Here is a 20,607-nt window from a genome sequence, read left to right as displayed (position 1 = left end):
TCTTAACAATGCAATGATTAATGATTCCAAGAATTTGGGATACAGTTAACCCCTTTCATCAACTCATCTAGGTGTATAAATAGAACTTGCAGGATTTGACTCCTTCCTAAGAGCCACACAAATAGCCTATTTTGCATTGGGTTACAACAACAGATTCAGGGACAAATATGACACTGACATGCAGAACTTTGCAGAACCTCCCTTACCATTAAAACAGGCCAAAAAAACCCTGCTAGGCTAACGGGGAAAAAAAATAGCACCATAGCTCTGAACAGCCCCCAGGCACTCTCTTCCGGTTGTGGAAATCTTTCTGTTTGGCCTCTGGAAGGGTGAAGGAGCCCTTACTCACATCTTCCATCTGTGTGTGTGTGTGAAGAAGACGAGCCCTACCAAGCTTCTCTAAGTCCAGTGCCTTCAAGAGAGGGGAGGCTTCTCGGAGCGGGGAAGGAGAGCTGCCAGCTTTGCCTTGAGCCGGTGTTTTCTACCTAACATTACTGAATGGGTCTTCAAACAGGGCTGTGCAGAAGCTGTAAGATGGTTTTGGTTTTTTTTTTTACTATTTTCGTAAGCTGGTTGTTTACTATGAGATCACACATGTTGCTTACTTGCATCTTACGATCTCAGATACGACTACTTTGAAGTGGACCTGTCTAAAAAGGTTATCCACATGTAGCCTCCACTTTCGTGGGGAGCCTTAGTAATCCGCAGTTACAGGGATAAGATCGGCTGTCTCTGAGATCACAGGGTAAAAGCACGCAGAGCCTGCCTAGTGCTGATATCAATTTTACACGCTGAATCGTTGGAGCTGAGGAAGCTGCAGCTGCCAAAAAAATGGGAACATTTTTAAATTAAGGCACCACACGGACCCAGGAAAATTCTTGCTTAGCAAATGAAATGAGGACAAACAGCAAAAGAGAGGTACTTCATTACTGATTTTATCAGCTAACTTTCCCTCAAGGGTGCATCAAGCTTCCTTTTTTTTTCTTTTTTAATCAACTCTCCTGCTAAGTGTAGAAGGGAGGAGAAGTCCAAGACCTCAGTCATCTGTTCAAAGCTGGTTCAAACCAAAGGTGTGCATGGGAAGATCAGTCCCATCACACCAACCCCTGTTTTGCCCTAAGAAGGCAGACTTCAGCACTCTTCACCTTCTGCACTTGCGCAGAGTGGCATCTCCTTTCCCGCTTCCTCCTGCTTCCACGTAGCCAGCGGTTTTGAGTTCTCCAGGGCAAAGTCTATGCCTGAGCTGGTGAGTTATCACAGGGGACTGGGACTACAATGTAAAAGTGGCCAAGGCACGCAGTTATTCAGCTATATTTATCCCTTATGGGAAGGGAAGTGGAAGTAATGTGGAGAGGTATGTTGGTGGAACTGAGCAGCAGGAAGGAGATGACATTTGAAAGGAGGGAAAATGCAAATGGGAATCTACTGAAGGCTAGTTATAGGGAAGGGAAGACGGGAGCTCAACAGAGGAGGAGCGTATGTATCCAACAGTCATCGTGCTGTCAATACATATGTTAGTTGGTGTCGTGCTCTATGTGCCTCCGCATAGCCTTCCCATCAGCAAAGAAGTGAAAAGAGTATATAGGTTTCTTTTTCACATACAGCTTTCTCATTCACTCAACCATACTGATTCCTTTCCACCTCAAGTAAGCAAGTGGATACAAGAAGACAGAAATAAATGAGGATGCAAGAAAGACACACTCTTTCACACTCTTACAATCATCAGACTAAATGTATCGTTTCTGCAGCTCCGTGGAAGGCAATGAAGCTGAAATTAGTTCTTCATGCGTGGATTACGGTATTGCACAGTGATTTTTAGGCATCCATAAAATGCAGTATAAATAGTTTATGCTCCGTCCTAAGGGTGAGGTGTTTTCATTTGTTTACTTCTGTTAGATCTTTCTGCAAGCTCAAGGAAATAGCTGATTGAAAATTTTAGTACACAAGAGAATTATTTTGAAAAAAGGGTGGAAAAGAGTGATAAAATGAAAGTTAAAAAGCACCTCCATTTGAAGAAAGCTGGAAAAATAGTTTAGAAAAACACAGTAGAGGTGTGTAAGCCCAGAAACTACAGGAAAAACAAGCAAAGTTATTATACCCATTTTTATTTGTTCAAGACACAAGAAAATTAGAGAGACATGAAAGGCAGCAGAGGCATCACACCAGACAACTTTCTGATGGATAATGGTCAATCCAATCTTGTTATTTTGTGTTCTTTCTTTGCCTATGCCCAGCATCCATCTGTTAGGTTTTGCTGTACGTCACATCCACGTCTTGAACGCAACCTCAGGTGGACTCAATTCTTAGATTTTCTTCCTGAAGGAATAAAAAGTTCATCGAGGTGGAGGAGAACTGGAAGTCAGTAACCTTTAATACAGAACAGACTCCAAATTCAGGTTGTTTCATAAAAAGTAATCAAAACAAAAAATTGCAAAAAATCAGATTAGCAGGATAGAAACATAAACATTGAACACAATAATAACTGATTTAAATTAAACGCAAGTACATAAGGAGGCTGAACCTTTCAGTCACAATCTGTTGCATTAGTGCACAGATACACAGACTAGTGAATTCTGTTGTTTCTGGTTCTTAAGGAATAAATGTCACTTTGTGTCCCCTGACTGCATCTGAAGTCAATAAATCCATCTGCTGCCTTTCACGCATGCAGAATGCATTTTCATCCCCTCCAATCCATGTTCGTTGGCCAGCTTGATATAATTAAATGGCCTGCACAACACATTCAGATCCTTGAATTTAAGCCATTAATTTAAGTATGCATATTGCAGTCTCTCCCAGGTACTGGAGGAAAGGGGAGCACAAACAGCAATAGTCCTAAGGTACGTCCCTTGCCATTACAGGTTGTCAAACGTGATGTTAAGATATTTGGCAAATAATAAATAAAGATAGCAGCTAATTTCAACAAGTGCAGCCTATTTTAATTTCTTTTTGTAAAACCCTCTCTCGGTGTTCTTGGTAGTGCCTCTGCAGACTGAGGGGAGAGTAGAGAATAACGTATATCTCCTTCCATTAAATAAATATAACACCTTTATTCAATGGCAATATGTTAACTTGTCAAAACTCATCATCTTCATGCTACACAATAAAACATTCCTTAATGCGACACAGTACTATGTTGTCACCTAGCTCACCTAGAAGGAAAATTCCACATAAACTATTTTGTACCATCTGTTGCTTTGCCTAAGCAAGTTTTCCCGTTAGAAGATAACCCCTGTGAGATGTTAAGTAACATCGTGTTTGGAAAAAGTCTGAATAAACCTCTTGCATTGAACCAGTCTTAACATACTAAATTATTTTTTATTCTTCCTCATCTACATATTTCAAATCATATTTTTTCCTTTTTTCAGAGAAGCTTGAATTTCATTCCAATTTTGGGAGAAATGCAAGCCAACCAGCTGTCAATAAAGATTGTCCCATCTTATTAAAGACTAAAACTAAACAGAATTAGTGGTCTTTGATATTGCTCCCACAAATACCATCATTGCTTTTCATCAGTTCATGTGGACACGATTTCTTTTTTAGAGTAACGCCATTGCTAAGGTACCCACACAACTCCACACCTGACTTGCTGAATCCATAACTTATGTTTTATATCAGGTTGTTTGGCATAGAAGTAGAATGAAAACCCTTTGGAAAAGAGAATGTTTTTAAGAGAAGTGCTTTTCTCAATCAGAAGAATAAAAGCAATCTAGATACATTTGTGCTGCACGACTGAAGTTTTGTCTCTTTATTCACATTTTTGGCTAGGTCTGACATATCTCCCACAAGAAACTGTGGATCTCGAGGGAGAGAAGAAGGGAAGAGACTGCAACCTATTATTCACCTGGATGTTACAAAAATATCTTTCATGTGTCAAGTGGTACAATGTAGGTGGTATAATTTGACATTATCGTGCATTGCTACTCGTCTACCACCACACTTTTTAAAACTATCCCTGTCATTGGTATGGTGTCTACACACAAAGTGATCGCACTTTTTCCTTTGCTGCAAAAAAACCCCAGATTTCAAAATACTAGAAGCAGCTCAGAATAGGACTGACTAATCTTCACTAAAATTTATATACCTATATACAAATATACATTAAAAATGTGATTTCCAAGTTTTTATTTTATAGGCATTTATAGAAAGAGAGGTTTCTATTTTATGGTTTATTTTATTAACCAAAAGAATGAGTTTGCAAATCTTTGCAACACGGATTTACAGCAAACCCATGCAGTAATATGGAACTAAATTCTGAGGTTTAAATTAGATTATTAGCAGAACTGACTATTTTACAATCTACTCGGGAAAGTACTAGGCAAAAAGCTTTCATGGCACTTCGCCTTTCCATGAGCGATGTAGCAATATGGGCTCTGGTTACTTGGGCAACTGATCAACAACTTCACCTTGGCTGTAAATGCAACGCTGGGAAGAGATTAAGAAAAGGAAACATGAAGGAGGGAGCTAATTTGAATAGAAAAAGAATAATGCCTAGGATCATGAGCAAGCAAGTAATTTTAGTTGGTCCTAAGTACAAGAAAAAGGACCCGATTCTTACAACATGACAGTATAAAGTTAGGTGGCATTTAAAGAAGAGGTGCCGAGAGAATTTCAGAGCCCTTACCCATCGAGTCTTACTGAAAATGCCAGGTTCTAATTATACACAGGATGAAGAATGAAGGGAATATTTTGTACAAGTACAAAATAAAACATGCAGATATTATCCTCTTCTGGCAGTAGGGAAACTTTGAACTTGAGAAGGTCTAGGTTGCTTATCTGGGGCACACCTTACTATTGTGAAAATACATAGTATTTATTCTAAAATTACTTGGTAGCACTGCACTAAAACCTGTTTTTCCACCTTATAATAGTGACTGTATGAGTCAAAGAGACTGGATACACATACATTATATATCTAACTTGAATATTATAAAAATTACATAGATCAGGGATACAGTTCTATTTTCATTTCTCATTCTCTCTGTCTCCAGTCCACAGTGTGGATTTTTTTTTTTTTTTAACTGTTTTTCAGCAGCAAAGTCCATGGGAAACTGCTTTTTACCTTGCACCGTAGAGAACCTTTCAGCAGGAGGACACAGAGGTGTGACCCTAGGAAGAACCAGGTCAGTATCAATCCAAGTCTCCAACACTCTCACACACTGCTGGGGAGACTACGATAGGAAACAAGACAATGGCTAGAAGTAGTGTGGGATGCAGTCTTTAAACCAAAAGCTCATAGAGTAAGTGTGGATACGTGTGCATATTCTGTAAGGCGTCTGATCTGGTACCTCTTGGCAAGTTAACTGAGGATTTAGAACAATCAAAAATTAAGATAATAAACAGTGGTTTAAAAATCCACTAATTGAAAGGTGCCTTATTATCATTAAAGGGTTGCTTTATTAGGTCCTAAAGGGATTTGCTCTTATTCTGCAGTATAATATTATCATCAGTAATTCCAAAGCAAACAAGCATACTATATTATAACTGTTTCCCGATGATACAAGGTTTGCAGGAATGGCAAATAATGCAGAATACAGGTGACCGAGCCCTCTCAATCATTTGATACGCTAACTATGAAAGTTTTAGGGCAGCCATGTACAAAATACTTTGGAGAGCGAAGCAAAGCGTCTGAGGTCATGGAAGCTAGAAACCAAACATATGCTTTCAGCCTCATCCTCTTAGTAAGGGTGGACACAATCTTTACGGTATAATAGGAAACTGTATTATCTCTAACATTGGTGCAACTGTCACTATAATATAGTGGCCAGCCTTGACACTGGCCTGGACACTGTAAGTGTCCAGTGAAGAGTCACACAAAAGGATCAAAAGGTTACAAAGCTTACAAAACAATGTGAAACACTGTGAAAGTGAATGTGAAACACTGGCACAGGTTGCCCAGAGAGGTGGTGGATGCCCCATCCCTGGAAACCTTCAAGGTGAGGTTGGACGGGGCTCTGAGCAACCTGATCTAGTTGAAGATGTCCCTGCCCACGGCAGGGGGGTTGGACTAGGTGACCTTTAGAGGTCCCTTCCAACCCAAACTATTCTGTGATTCTATGAATAAATTGTTCCACCATCTAACTAAGTTAGCCTTAATTTCTGATCACTGGAATTTCTTGCACCTTTCTCTGTTGGAAGAAAGACTAAATTAACTAAATTGCTGTTCCCTGTAACGGGGAATTAGAAATTGTGATCAAACTAAATCAGACTTTTGCTTAGGCAAGCTAAGAAGATTGAGCCCACTGTTTTATTTTACTGCAATGCCTATTTTTTAATCTCTTGATCAGTCTAGGCTCCTGCTATATGCTCTTAGTTTTTGTGGGAGGCAGAAGGGTTGAGGGGCTCTTTTCTGATATTTGTGTTTTGGCTACAGTTAATGCAAAAGGATCTCCTTGTGTCCTGAGCGAGGAGGAAAATTGTGACAAAAAGGCTGGGCCTGTTGCTGAAAATACTGCTTATGTGTTTCTTTCCACTCTTATTAATCCAATTATTTTAGTGGGTGTGCTCTCAGACACAGTCAGACATCTGACCTCAGACTAAGGATTATTCTGTGAAGGTTTATGCACAAATTTGACTTCATGCACTGCAAATTCAGAGATGAGATGTTCCTGCTGAGTAACACCAAGTAAATGTCGGAGTTCTTTGAGCCCAAACTTCCCATTGTCTCTCTGCTGAAACTAGAATGCAATTGCAAATACTGGTATTAACTTTAAAACGCTTGCAATATCTCAAAGTGAGCTTTGTCCCTTCTGTGAAGATTAGTTAGGAAGTTTTTCTTGGGTGGGTTTTTTTTTTTTTTTTTGCAAACTAAGCCCTGAGGGCAAAACTCACTCCTTTGAGGAACGCAAAGCATGGAGTTGACTTCTGCCGGTTGCCTGCTCTGAAGCTGGGGAAACTTCAGTGCATGGACACAAAGCACTGTCAGTTGAGAGCTCATCTGCAGGATCCTCTCTCCTTTTTAACTCTGCTTAATTCTATGACTGAAATAAGGACAACAGGGTCTATTTTTGGTTTTAAATGTAATTTATTATGTAATTGTTGCTCGGTAAACGAGTTTACGTGGGATACAATAATACAGAATTTCAACCTCACTTTAAAATCTGTCTTACAAATCAGTGTCATGTTGCTACTGGTTTAAGATCAGTGCCGTCAAATATTAACAAAATACAGGAAATATGTCCTTCTTTTTCAGGAAATGCTTGTATCATTGAGTCAGTAAACTGTTTCAGCTTAAGAGAATCAGATTTAAATACTACTTACAGACATGCCTAACATCTTATAACAGCAATAAATATTACTGGTATATTAAGTGTTTGCTTAAATTCAGAAGCTAGCAGATGAACTAAATCTGTGTTAGGTTTTCTCTTCCTGTATATAACATTATATAAGAGCTCGATGAAGCATTTGCTATTAAAACATTTCTGAAAATATTTTCAGGAAAGGTACTTTCTGTACAATATACCAATTTCGGGTCTTGTGCAATATTGCACATAATACATGTATCTTCTGTATATATTACAGGTATGTATTCATTGATAGCTGAAGGGAGGAAAACAGAGAAAACTACGCTTCTTTTTTAAATGGGGATAAACAACACTATCTCATTTTCACATCAAATAACTCATGTTATTTGGTTTTGAATCCTAAACTACTTTATTTTAAATTTAAATTTATTTAAATAATGTGGTATCACTAAACTGATGAAACTTCTGATCATAACCCTATACCTCGACTTTTCCCGTCTTGTAACTGGAGGCAGGTTATAAGATACAGGCTGGATTCCTCATTACAACTCAGCTTTGCCGAAAGGAAGAGGTTAATAGGAATGTCACACTTTTAGTTCCCGTCATTAAGCCCACAAGTTATTTACTCTAACTGCTCTTCTCCTTTGTCCTTCTTGCCGTGGTCTAAAGGATGATTCTGGTCCCACTTCCCACTACCAGCATTCAGCCCATTTATGCCTAGAAAACTATGAGAAAAAGAAATAAAGAACAACGATGCTGGATCTATGGCAGCTAGGGAGCGAGCTTTATGCTCCAGCCACTTTTTGGTGATCGGTGCAGTCACCTTTATTGCCCCAGCAGGTCTTTTCCAGACCTAACATACAACATTTCATGTCCTCCTCTTGCTTTGTAGAACTTCAACAGTAAATTTCCAAACATTATTTCCTCCTTGCATCTGTCTGTTGTTTTGCCTCTCTCTCTTCCAGTTCATTTCACATATTCTGACATGATCCAAGAAAACAACAGATAGCAACTTCATCCAAGTGGGTGTTATTCATGAGCGACTGCAAAACAAGAGCTTGTTTTCCAATAACTTTGGAAAACCTTTAACCTGCCTTTCAGGTTAAAAGTTTCAGAACCTACTGCAATTCTCTAATGTGAGTCTCAAAAGCGAGTTAGGATAGAGTGGTTGGCTTAGGCAGGGAAAGATCTGCTGTTGACTTCAGTAAGCTGGCATTGAGACCTACCCTCAAACAAAATTTTGAATCTAACCTCTACCGACTAGATTTGGATGTGGGATTTCTAATGTGCAATGCATGAGTAGCAATGATAATACAGTCCAGCAGGAGAAACAGAGGTCGTATAAATAAAAGTAGGAGAATGAGAAGTTGGGTGGTTATGTGGGAAACATCTGTTAAAAAACAGTTAGGAGATTAAAAGGCTTGGGCGAGAAGGGAAAGAGGAAAGGAAGAATGAAGGAGAGAAGGAATGAAGGAGGAGAGGGGGATGGGACAAAGGAGGGAAGAAGTAAAGAGAGAAGGAAGGAAGGAGAGAAGGACGGGTATAAAACACAGGAGGGCATATTTAGTCACGCAGTGGTTTTGCTGAACTCCTTCTCCCGAGCACAGTTCCAATTCTTCAAAACTTCAGTTGTGCCAAAAAACCCCAATGAAAACAAATGCTGTAAAAGAGTTACAAACAATGAGACAGATTTTTATTAGATTTCCTTGGGTAGAAGCGGGACAGTATCTGTGTCTTGTCCTGACAAGAAAGTAAGGAAAATTTTCCTTCTGTTCCTCAACAAAAAATACCCTTTGGATCAGCAAAGAAAGAGGAGTGCAAATACTTTGGGCTACATATGGTGATTAGCTATGAAATGGGGAAGTAAGCATATGAGGCATTGGAAAATTTAGCTCAGGTCCCAGATGAAGTTTTAGCTTTTTCTTCTTTTGCTAGGCCTACTCAGCCTACAGCTTAATCAGTACAGCAGGCAACAACTAATATAATTAATAGCTGCTACTAAAGAAAGGGGTACATATTATTAAAAATAGTGTCAGAACATAGAAAAAATACTGAGCATGTAAAAAGCAAAAGTAGGGGATAATCTTTAATTCTGGGATAAAGGGGGACACAACTGAACTAAAATACAGGACATGTCTATTGACACCACTGAAGAGGTTTCAAAAGGCATACAAAAAGGAGTAATTCAAATCAGATAAAGACGTAAGTAGTTAGTTGGCTTTGTCTCACCTGCCTTTGGGTGTCTGAAGTAACCCACTCAGACCTGAGCTAGTGAGGCAAAGTTCCCATTAGAAAAAATAGATGTTTCAAGAGAACAATTCGTGTGAACACAGATAACTGCCTTAGGTCAAGATGAATTTCCCTTTCAGGGTGTCTATTTTTTTTTCTCTGACTATAAGGTGGACTTTCTGTTGACTGCTCAAACTTAGATGACTAATTTCTATTTGCTTAGGTTAGAGCAATTCAAGACAACCCAGGATATAAACTGTCACCAAATAAAGCATCAAGAACTTTGTTGAAATGAGGAAGACTTTTTTATTGGGTCTGGAAGGACTGTGGTGGGTTAATCCCAGCCGACAGCCAAACACCCACACAGCCGCTCACTTGCACCCCTCTCGCATGAGACAGGGAATGAGCAAGCATCTGTGTGGGTACTGGCTGTTGGCCAGGGTCAATCCAGCACAACTTTATGCGTTGGCCAGTCTTGTACTAAAATCCTTTATTTTGCCTATTCGTCGGGAAGACTTTGTAAGTTGGTCAATCTTGTTGAATTAAAGGATTGCTAAATAATTGTTTACAAAACCCTGGAGCTATAAAAGCAATCTGAAATACTGCTATCATTAAACATATTTTGCACTACGCATTCCTTCTGTCAAAAAACAGCAGGAAACTAAACAATGGCATTTTCACACGGACTTGTTAATAATGAGAAATCCTTCCAGTACCAAGAAATAGTGTTTGTGAAATACAGATGTCATATTTTTAGCGGCAACATTTTGCCTGAGCTAACACAGTCAGCAAGAAATTAAAATTAAAATCTAGATTTACCAATACTGACAAGAAAGTAAGAAAAGTAAGAATGCTGAGTAAATTACTCATTAAAAAAAAATACGGATTACTGTGTTTAATTGTACATACTCTTCCTATTTCTTCCACTTCATTTTTTTGGTGATTTCAGTGCAATGGTTTCTTCAGTTTGTCTCCCTCTAGTGGTTTACCCCTTCTGTGTGTCAGCAGAGTCCTTAATCTTGAATTTTTCTTTTTTCTTCACTTGTACTGTGTGGCTACAATGTTATTATTATAATTGAATAATCTATACACAGCAATGCCTCTATTCCATCCCTGATGACTACATCTTTCAAGCTTATATTTGTTCCTATTGCCCCAGGTATCAGCTGTCTGGGCTACAATTCGCACAAAGTATTCTCAATCCTCTTCTCACTTGAAAGAAATATAATTATACCGTATTGGTTTTCAGTCATTCTTTTGTCTCCCAAATCAGTTCAGGGACTGGCTCAAAATGGAGGTCTGTGTACAGCAGCCTTTTCAGTGGTCTAAATTAGGACCTGGCGAAACAGTAAAGCTAGGCACAGTTAAATCATGTCACAAATATGGAATGCCTTTTCTAAGCCTCCAGCAAGTATAATCTTTCAGCGACATAGATATATTCTAGTGCTTGATGGATAAAAGATAACAAGTCCTACTCTGTTTTTCAAAGGATCTCTCTGTAATTTGAGGAAAAAAATATTTAATTATAACAAACATAGAATCTGTCTTGGGCTTATTTGTATTAGCTGTATTATGATCTTAGAGTTTCTGTGATTGATCAGAGCCCTTCTATGTTTAACACCTATAAACCACAAAAAAAGGCTATTTCCTGCCCCAAAGACCTTACGCTACAGAAGGCAGGGCAGCCAAAGAAGTGGACTCAGCAAGCAGAAGGTGGGAATGGAAGGAAGTGATAAGAACTGACAGCAGTTGCTGAATATTATTAGTATTAGCATGGGCTGCCAAACGCCTTTGTGACTGCAGTATTTTATAGGCAGAGGAAAGGTTTCAGGTTTACAAATGCGGATCTGAAGAAAGAAAAGCTCATGACCACTGGTACTGCTATGTCCAAAGGGGCACATCTCTTCCAGAGCACAAGTTTTTTCCTGTGAATACATTCAAATTGTACTGTTGATTTTCTTGCCTTTTGTGCTCATTCCAGATGGCACTGCTGTTCAAGTAGGACATTAAATAGATTCTGGTGTAATTAGGCAATTAGCTGCACAATTAAACCTGAAGTTAGATAAATGCTGTGACCTGCACTCCGTAACTGCTTGTGAAGTGACACCCAGGTTGTTTGTTCCCTGTTCACCGGACTCACACCTTCTCTTCTTCAAATCCCTTCTAGTACTAATGGGAATAATAATAAAGAACGTTAACAATAAAACTCACTGTTAAGTTCCTGCATACCGAGTTACTGAGCCAGCTCGCTTTTACTTGGATGTGTTGCCTCGCATGGCAGTGAGCTGATTCATCTTGCACCAGCTCAGAGAGTGGAGAGAGGAGCTCATACCTATTCCCACTCCCCTTCATATGTCTACCTAGGAAGGGATTTCAGGTGTTGATTTGGCATGGCAAATAGTGTAAAAGGGCATTAGTGCCTTCCCCTTGTAACCAACTGTACTACCTGCTTCCATACCACACAAAAAGACGGTGTTTGGGCTGTCAGCCACTCTTTGTGCAATATAAATCAAAGCCAAGCACACGCAAATCTTACAAAAAAAATCGTCCCTCCCATGAACTAATTTATTGTTCTGCATGGACCAATTCTGCTAACGCCTACCCACTTGAATAACTGTACTCATTCTTTGAAATCAAAGTATGACTGACTAGTTGCATGCAAACTAGGTTAAGCCCTTAAAATCTGAGCTTTTGAAGACAAAACTGCATCTGACATGCTTTGCAGTGCTCTTGAACTACTTCAGCATACTATGAAGTAATAAAATAAAAGTAGAAACGAAGGCAAGGTTTTTAAGGTGTCCTTAAATTGACGTTCAGACAAAACCAATGTTGAACACTGAGAAAGGAATTGTGAATGAAGAAGAGTGTCCCCAGTGTAAATGAAAGCTCCACAATCCCATTTAAGCATTCTTAGAACATTAATCCATTTAGGATACTAGGACAGCAAAGGACCATCGTTCAGGACAGCAAGTGAAAGTCGAGATGGGCTGGGTTACTCCTTCCAACACAGAGAGATACCATATTTCAATTCTGAAAATATATTCAAAAGAATTTGAGATCTTTTATTATTTAAGATGCTCCACTGGGGGCTTTAAAAGTGTTTCTTTTAATAGGCAAAAACCCTACAGCCACTCATAAAAGAAAGAAAAAAAAAATCTACCTCCCAACATATGAGCTAAACATGTACTGCATTACTTTAATCTTCTCATAATTACCATATTCACATTTCTTTCACTTGTTATAAAATTGAATCTTTCCAGACAGACTGTCTGATAAAATTATATAGTTAGCTACAGTACATCAAAGAGAGCAGGTGAAAGTAAGTTGCATATTCATAGATGCTGAAATTCTGGTTTACCTAAAAAGAAAGAGGTTTTTGTGTCTCCTGCCTCTTCTTTTGGAATCTATCCTCACTCAGTGCAGTTGATGTTTCTAATTTTCAATTTGAACTGTTTCATCTGAACATAATGGAGAAGCAAAACAAACAGCTGAAACAACAATCAGATTGTGTAAGGTTTGTCTTTGTCTAGTTTGTAAACGACAATGCTGCTCTACTGAAAACACTAAGAGAATTCTAATCAAGTCGGAGTTTCCCTGGAGGACCTGTGTTAAATAGTCTTGTTCTGAGAATATAGAGATTGTACTTCACTTCAGATACGGACTTTATGAGAGATGAGTATCAAACATTTTCAAGGTCTTTTCTTTTAGAAGGAAAATCCCATCATGGCCTCATGACAGCTGGTTTGGATTTTTTTATTCCTTAAAGATTTTTTTAGGTCATTCTTTAAATACAGATTTAATCAATTTTCAGTTTAAAATTCCCAGAAAAAAATAATCTCATTCTTTCTAATTTATATTAAACACAAGAGATTGTATCAGTGCAAGTCTGTGTGAAATTTCAAATCTCAGACCAGGTCATTTAGAGCTATTTTAAATCTGCACTTTGTGCATGCATAGCCTGTGAAGGTTTTCACTCGGTGTTCATGCAATGCTAATGCAGTCATGACGTGCAGGCCATAACACCTCTTCCTACAGATGACAGCACAGAAGGCACAATTTTGTGTATTTTATTTACATTGACAAGGTCGAGGGGTCAGGCTGCTGATTATGAACTCTTCTGTTAGACGGACCTAGAACATACGCCAGCAGGGGATTCACTGGCAGCTCCCTTAAGCAAGGATTTAGGATATTAGTGTCTAAATGTTGGGTGCTCACCTCAGCCTTCATTCTGGGCTAAATTTTTCACCGTGTGTCACCCACAGCTCTACCCCATGGCCAGCCAGCCAGGTTGACGATATTTTGTGAAAGTAATGCCTACAGAGAGTTCAAAGGTTCAGGAATGAGGCAATATGTATTTTCATCTTTTGAGATTGTGTAAGCCCCACAAATGGCCTCAGGCCCTACTGAACTAATGTTGCAAGTTCCGCAGCTAGAGTGAAGTTAAGTTTTGTTCGTTAACAGCAAACATGAGCTTGTGAGATTGCCCCACAATTTACTGGAATTTAAATAACCTTTGTGATACATGGAATTAGCCTGCACTTAACAGGGATGACACTGAATTATTAATCCTGTCTTCAGGAACTTTGGCATTTTACTGATAATGTTGTGTCACCAGCACATGCTGCCAGTGACACTTTAGAGATTATTCTGTGCAATATTCTGTAGATAGCAAAATGCAATCCATCAAGACATAAACGTTAGGAAAAGCCAGCGTGTTTATAACTTAAGAAAAAAGGAAACCTACCATTTCAACAAAAAAAGGATAAAGATTTCAGGCAAACTTTGATCAGATCTTTTGCTTAACTCTTAATGCAACAGCTCCACTAACATTTTGTGGCTGCCTTTGAGTTGTGGGCTGAGTCTGGAAAAGCTTTAGGGTAAGCGCACATGGGACTGGGATGGAACTACAATGTTTTACCCAGATACTACCCATCCACTCTACTAGCCCACCCCAGTTATAAAGTAAAACACTAAATATGAACCAGTGAAATTTATTCAGCAGACATTTTACATCAGCGCTGGTGTGAGTGAAGAGCATACAAGAGTTGTTTTAGAGGATCATGACAACCATGAAGGACACAGGGAAGGACACCGGAAATCTTTGCCAATGAGCATATGCTTGATGCAAGTACAGCTAAATCAAATAAGCCACAAATAAGCTGATACCCTACACTGGCAATTAATTTGTATCAGAAACAGTGTGGCCAGCAGAACTAGGGAAGTGATTGTGCCCCTGTACTCAGCACTGGTAAGGCCACACCTCGAATACGGTGTTCAGTTTTGGGCCCCTCACTACAAGAAGGACATCGAGGTGCTGGAGCGTGTCCAGAGAAAGGCAACGAAGCTGGTGAAGGGTCTGGAGAACAAGTCTTATGAGGAGCAGCTGAGGGAACTGGGGTTGTTTAGCCTGGAGAAAAGGAGGCTGAGGGGAGACCTTATCGTGCTCTACAACTCCCTGAAAGGAGGTTGTAGCGAGGTGGGTGTCAGTGTCTTTTCCCAAGTAACAAGCGAGAGAACAAGAAGAGATGGCCTCAAGTTGCGCCAGGGGAGGTTTAGATTGGATATTAGGAAAAATTTCTTCACTGAAAGGGTTGTCAAACATTGAACCAGGCTGCCCAGGGAAGTGGTGGATTCACCATCCCTGGAAGCATTTAAAAGACGTGTAGATGTGGTGCTTAGAGACATGGTTTAGTGGTGGACTTGGCAGTGCTACGTTAACGGTTGGACCTGATGATCTTAAAGGTCTTTTCCAACCTAAACAATTCTATGATTCTAAAACACACATTCCCGAGTTCCTCAGATTGAAGTAGTCACTGCCCAGGTGCTGTCCTCTTCAACACGACAACACGCATCTTCAACAATTGATGCGTGGATTTTCTGTCTCTCTCTTCTTGAAGGGGTCATTGTCTTTTCTAGTGTTAATGCTGTGCTATGTGTTCCCTAACTCCATTAGCTCCTACATACACATTGTTAATGCACGCTAGGCTTTATCAGGCTATGAGTGCCTGTGAAGCCAATGAAATCACAGTTTCTGATCATCTCACTAGTTTTGTATGAAAATTTTCATATCAACAGCAGTTTAATTTCAATAACCTAACAATGCCATTTTTTATTTAATTCCTGAACATTTGACTTCATGCAGTTCTGAAATCACTAAACTGCTATATTAGTTTACTAGAAATTTTGTAGTTTTCTAGAGTTAAAAGAAATAACAATTATGGAAATCCAATAGAAGCAACCCTCCTGCCCCAGAGTCCCAATAAAGCATCAGCAGGACAGCAGAGATCTCCCTACCACTCAGACTAACAGCAGGAGTGAAGCAGGTCAGCATATTTTCAGTGGGTTTCACGACTACTTCTATCAGCAGCAGAATACTGGGGGTTCCAGTGGTGTCCAGGACTTGCATAACATAGTGGTCATGGTGCTTTCAGCCCCTGTCTTAACCTCATCCTTCATTACTTTAGTCCATGTAGCTTTTTACTCTCAGCCTACATCCATCTAGTGGCTTCGCCCTGCCCTCCCTCCACTTCCCCTTTGGGTTCCTTGTGCTTAATTCACCATTTTCTAACTGTCCCTTCAGGCTTGGCTCCTCATCTCTCTACTTCCTCAGCCTGGGGAAAGGAGGAGCACTGAAAGCACATCAGAGTGTCTTTGTCTGTAGTGCTCCCTGGCCTTGAAGGAGGAAATAAGAGGGGGAAGTCTGGCTCAACCCATGCAGTCTTATCCTAGGTCATACTTCATACAAACAGAGTATGATGAGTTAGCTGTTAAACTATAATACATTTCCCCAGTTTTCAGAAGCTCATGATTGAGCAAAAAATTGGGGTAATCAAAAAGCATCTTTCTGAAATCAGAATGACTCTCTTAGCAGAATTCTAGTCCTGGTTCTAAAGCACGGGAACGGTGAAGCTCCTAGTTTAAGAACTGTTTTCATGTGGGTAAAACCAGATGCAGATTTATCAGGCAGGACAGAGGTTTTAATCTTCTTTAGTCTCCCCTCAGCTCTCCAATAGCACCAAGGAAGGTAGTAAGCATTTCCCTCATGTGATGCGGCTGCTCAGTTGTGTGGCCTTCCCAGTCACGTAAGGGTTATAGCTGCTCCTGAGTAAAACACTCTTTTTTCTTTTCTGAAAAGTGGCTAAGCTATTTTTGTTCAAGTTTTCAAAAGAAGTCTTCAGCCTGAGGCAGAAATTCAGCATGAGAAATTTCTGCCCAAATTATTAAAGAATGGTGGACTTACTTACAAACTACTGAAAACAGATGGAGTTTGGCATAAGAAATTACAGATGCCATCACTTATGGCCCTTATACTCTCTGAGCATTTATACTGTAACACATATATGAATGTGAATATGCAGTACCACTCAGCAGAGTACTTGTTTTTCTTCTATGTTCCTTCAAAAAAAATTATATAGGTTTTATGGCTGCAATAACGATCTTCAAGAAATGTACTTCCAAGTAGCTACAGGCTGTAAGGTCAACCTTACAGTGAGCAATCAGATGGCAAGAACCTCCTTACCTTGATGTCATTATTTCTTACAAAAATGAATAATGACTTTATCCTTACTTGCTGTTTTAGTTCAGCATAAGAGTGCAAACAGCATAGAATAACACAGAGACAGAGGGGTCTGAACAGATACTAAGAAAGCTAATGGAGTCGTCTTTAATTTCTTGAAAGAAGTTGTCATACAAACAGAGAACAAAAACGTTTCAACCCTTAACTAAAAAGGCAGTAATCATACATTCTTCTGGGGTAGAAAATCTATTATAAACACCATTTGTAGACCAAAGTTTAGCTTTGACTCTTGCCTATTTAACAATAGTGCAGAAGGAAGAGATCATTAGATGCAAAGAAATTATGACTGAAAGCCAGTTTAGGAAGAACCAGGAGATAAGACAGTTTACATTAGAACCTTGGTATCTTATTGGTGGATCCATTTTTTAAATCAACTTGGATTAAAATAGGGGACAAATTTAGGGTTCAAGTCAACAAAGGGACAGCTGTGCATTTCCATTTTTATTTGATTTATATTGCTCCCAGTCGATTCCATACAAGAGAAGCACCTTCTGGTATTACAAAGTCTCGTTATACTGAATTAGAGTGGCTCCATGGAAATCAGTACTTCTATTTGTTCAAAACTGATACACAGCAGAAGAAAACAAGCCAGACTCTCTCTACATCTGGTATCTAAAGCAAGCCATCAGCGGCTACAGATAATTTGGGAAAACAACTATAAATTTTAAACCAAGGAAACTAGTTTTGCCTAACTGAAAAAAGATACAAAAGTAACCTCTTGATCTCAGGAATGAAAATTAATTGGTAAGCAAGGCCTGCCTCTACGGCTTGACTTTCTCTGTTAGTATCGCCAGATGGAACCCACACCACTAGGGAATTGTATGAATTCTAATAGACTTCCTTTTTTGCCTCTTCACATTTTCTGGACATAGTTTCAAAGGGGTTTAATGTTAGACCTACTCTCTAGACAAAGATTTAACAGTAGATGAAGACTGACTGACTTCTATTACTGTAGTTCAGCCAGGACATTTGGGTAAAATTCAGGCCTCGCTGCATTCAATGGGAGATTTCCTACGAACTTCAGATGAAGCCAGGATTTCATCTTAGCTGTCTTCTCTGTTCTTGTGTAGGAGAACTGACTACAGCTAGGCAGAGATGATGCATTGTTCTTTACAGTCTGCACCTGTGTCTAATTTAGTCTTGCAGCTAGAGCTACAGAGCGAAGTAGTTGACAGCTACTAGAGAGAACAGTCTGGAAACTGTCAACTCACAGAGATGCTTTTTGAGCTCTCACTCTTTGGAATAAGCTCTTTTCTGTTTAATCAAAGGAAAAGTATTTTTGTTAAGAAACTTCACATTCCAAATAAGAATGCTGTTAAGCCAGGGAATGAAAATATGAAATAGCTGTTTGTTACCAGTGCTGTAAATCATCTGTGAAAGCCTTCACAAACACACCAGATGCAGACTGCTAAATCCTTCCACTTCATGACAGCACTGAACCACTGACAGAATCGTGCTTTCCATAGAGGAGTGAGCAAGTACCAAATATGTACAGCATATATGCATCAGTTATGATTAGCAAGTGAAGCAGATGCCATATTCAAGCAATAATGTAATATTGTATAGCCAGATAAAATTTCACATGTGAGTATACACATGTATATACAAGAAAAACTGGGTTCTTATTAAATTATACTAAATTTTGAGTGGTGTCATGACAGACAGTATAGCATAAAAACAATGCAACATTCAAGTTGTGCATCCAATTGTTTGTGTATGCATGTATACATGTATATATTCAACAAAATTTTCCTCCCCATAATTATGCACAGAGATAACAATGTTTCCATTATAACTTTCCCAGCAATGCTTTGAAAATCAGTAAATATAGTTTTCTTTTGCTGCAAATGGAAAGTTGGAGGCTGAACTCAAGGCTGAATTTAAAGTTTTGGAAAAGTTGACTAATTCAGAATTTTAAGACAATGCTTTAAAAAGCAAAACATTTTATAGATACATGACTCAGAAAGGGATGAAATTTAAAGCATTTAGCTTGACAGGTGTATATATACACACACACAGAGGTAAAAGGAGGCTTTGTACATTCACAGTATGAAATTACTGTGAATCTGTACAAAATTTTGAAATGTCTCATTATTTCCAGCATAGCATAAAATCTATTCAGTATTGAGGTTATGCATTTAATTGCTTGCATATCTGTTGCAATCTATTTATTATTTTTTCTATAGATATGACAAGAGGATCAACGTAATCTTCTAATTTAATATCCCAGATTGGTAAGATATATTCATAAATGATCCATTGTTATTTTGCCTAACTGAAAAAAGATACAAAAGTAAAGATACATTAAACCCCTTTGAAACTATGTCCAGAATCATAAATGATTCCATTGTTATTTTGCCCCATTGGCCTTCTACTCTTTTCCGCCAGACCTTCTTGTTACTTAGCCTATCTTTAGCTTCCAGCATTTGCGATCTTCAGCTTACAAGAAGTTAGGGCAATATCCATAAAAGGATGTTTCAATTTAGTTTACCGTGCCTTAGATCCAGAAAGCAGGTTCATAGACCTATATTAGGTACTAGGAATAGAACTTGTACCCAACCAATACCCTAGCCAACGGGCAACACTGAAGATCATGAAATCTCACCTCTCTTAAGTGTTCAAAGCACCTAATACTGAGCTGCAGAAATGCATCTAGGACTAGATCAACATTCATAATTCATATCTTTTGGGGGCTTAGAAGTCTAAGTTGTCTACGTTTAAACAGATGCTTAGCTCACTCTTTAGTGGTTGTCCTCTGGGATAGTTGTTCAATGCTGAAAACATGCAGGCAATGGGAGATTTACTGGAGAAAAATTCTCCCAGCCTCATGGACACTGAGATACCTAAAAACTGAAGTACACGTGATGAAGACAGTGACTTGACTCTGGCTTCTTACCTTCTGCTAACCTGCCTCACCATCTTTTTACCGGTGCTGAGATCCAAGTCTTAACTGGATTTTGGCTTAGTTCATTATCGTGAAAGCTTCAGCCTTTCACAAATTATTCTAAAATTTACTCCCGAGCTTTTACATATATCCAAGAGCAGTAACTTCAGTTGAAACAAGCCCATTTTGAAATGTTTCAATAACACCATCTTTTACAAAAATCTCACATCTAAGCCATGCATGTGCAAAACATCACTCCTGAGTAACTTGGTTCAAACTCTTCTTAAAGTATAAAATAACTTCATCTCAAGAACACAGGTGAGGGGTGGCACTGGGACAGAAGGGCCCGTGAATTCAGCAGGATTTAAGAAATCAGAGGTAGGAAATACCTTCGGCGCATGAATTTACCTCAGCCACCGCTGCCCGCGCCTTGTTTTCCAGGGGTTTTAAACGTTTCCAGCTATGGAGTTCAGCCTCTTTCATATAAAAAAAATCACGTCGTCCTCGGAGCTGACGCCCCAAGCCTCCTGACTGAACACACCGGCGGTATCAGCCCCCTCGGCGGTCCGCGCCGAGGGGCCCGGAGCGCCGCCCGCCATCGCCTCCCTCTCCGGCCGCGGCGGCCCGCGCTGAGGGTGCCCAGGGCTCCTCCTGCCATTACCTCCCCTTCCGGCCAG

General features: G+C 39.4%; 1 long non-coding RNA gene across 1 annotated transcript; it reads right to left on the bottom strand.

Moving 5' to 3' along the window:
- Positions 1-2,089: 2,089 nt before the first annotated feature.
- LOC143173204 (uncharacterized) lies at positions 2,090-20,570 on the bottom strand. Its single transcript, XR_012997489.1, has 2 exons — positions 20,339-20,570; positions 2,090-2,316 (listed from the first exon to the last, which is right to left on the bottom strand). It is a non-coding gene; the product is annotated as an uncharacterized LOC143173204 (long non-coding RNA).
- Between the last annotated feature and the right edge of the window lie 37 nt (positions 20,571-20,607).

Source organism: Aptenodytes patagonicus, chromosome 1 (assembly GCF_965638725.1).
Source record: "Aptenodytes patagonicus chromosome 1, bAptPat1.pri.cur, whole genome shotgun sequence".
Lineage (NCBI taxonomy): Eukaryota > Metazoa > Chordata > Aves > Sphenisciformes > Spheniscidae > Aptenodytes > Aptenodytes patagonicus.
This window is presented reverse-complemented; position numbering and strand designations above follow the sequence as displayed.